The sequence below is a fragment of the Gymnoscopelus braueri genome (assembly GCF_963280865.1).
Source record: "Gymnoscopelus braueri genome assembly, chromosome: 11".
Taxonomy (NCBI): Eukaryota; Metazoa; Chordata; class Actinopteri; order Myctophiformes; family Myctophidae; genus Gymnoscopelus; species Gymnoscopelus braueri.
In genome coordinates this window covers 32,119,383-32,120,235 of record NC_137613.1, presented here as the reverse complement: position 1 = coordinate 32,120,235, position 853 = coordinate 32,119,383, and positions in this window count along the sequence as shown.

The following is an 853-nucleotide window of genomic DNA, read 5'->3' as shown; positions in this document are numbered from 1 at the left end:
TGTGCTTCACACAAAACACTGAGACATTAAGATACAGAACATTTAAGAAGAATCACATTATAAAAGGACTTGGATTTGAATACAAAAAAAAGTTTAAACAAAATTACAGTGCAGAAGAGATTATTAAAAAACCTCAGTAAAAGTCAGTGCAAACAGAAAGGTCTATGGCTTTGATTTAAAGGAACAGAGAGTTGTAGCAGACATGCTGTTTTCTGGGAGTTTAAATAGAATAAAAGTAAAAGAAAAAAAGAAAATAGAGAGTCTTTCAATTCTGAAAACCCCTCGATTACAGACTGATCTTTATAAATGTGGAACCGGTTATTAGATAAACCACCTGGCCCTCTTCCAGTCTGTTTATCCAATGCAATTTCTGTTAAGCCCTTTTATACTTTTTTAAAAAAAGTTATAAACATCTTCCCCTATAATAATGACATGCCCAAAACATTGTGACCCCCGGCTTTTGGTGAAGATAGCAGCTATATCATGCTATGAGAACAGAACAACACCTCTCAACAAACAGTGTTAGTGGATGCATCCTATCCTATATAAAAAATGCCTAATGGGTCTACGTCACAAATGTAACATGCAGACTTGCGAGGCACAGACACGGTTCAGGGGTGTGCCATGACAATAGTCACAACAGGGGCCACGTCAGGGGCCCCCGGGGGCCACAGGTGCACTGTTGCTCCAGTCCGCACCAAACTTGGCACAAGCACTGTTTAGCGGTGTGCCAAGACAATAGTCATACCAGGGGCCTAAGGGCCCCCATCAGGGCCCCCTGGGGGTCACAGGCACACTGTTGCTCCAATCTGCACCAAACTTGGCACAAACACTGTTCAGGGGTCTGCCATGA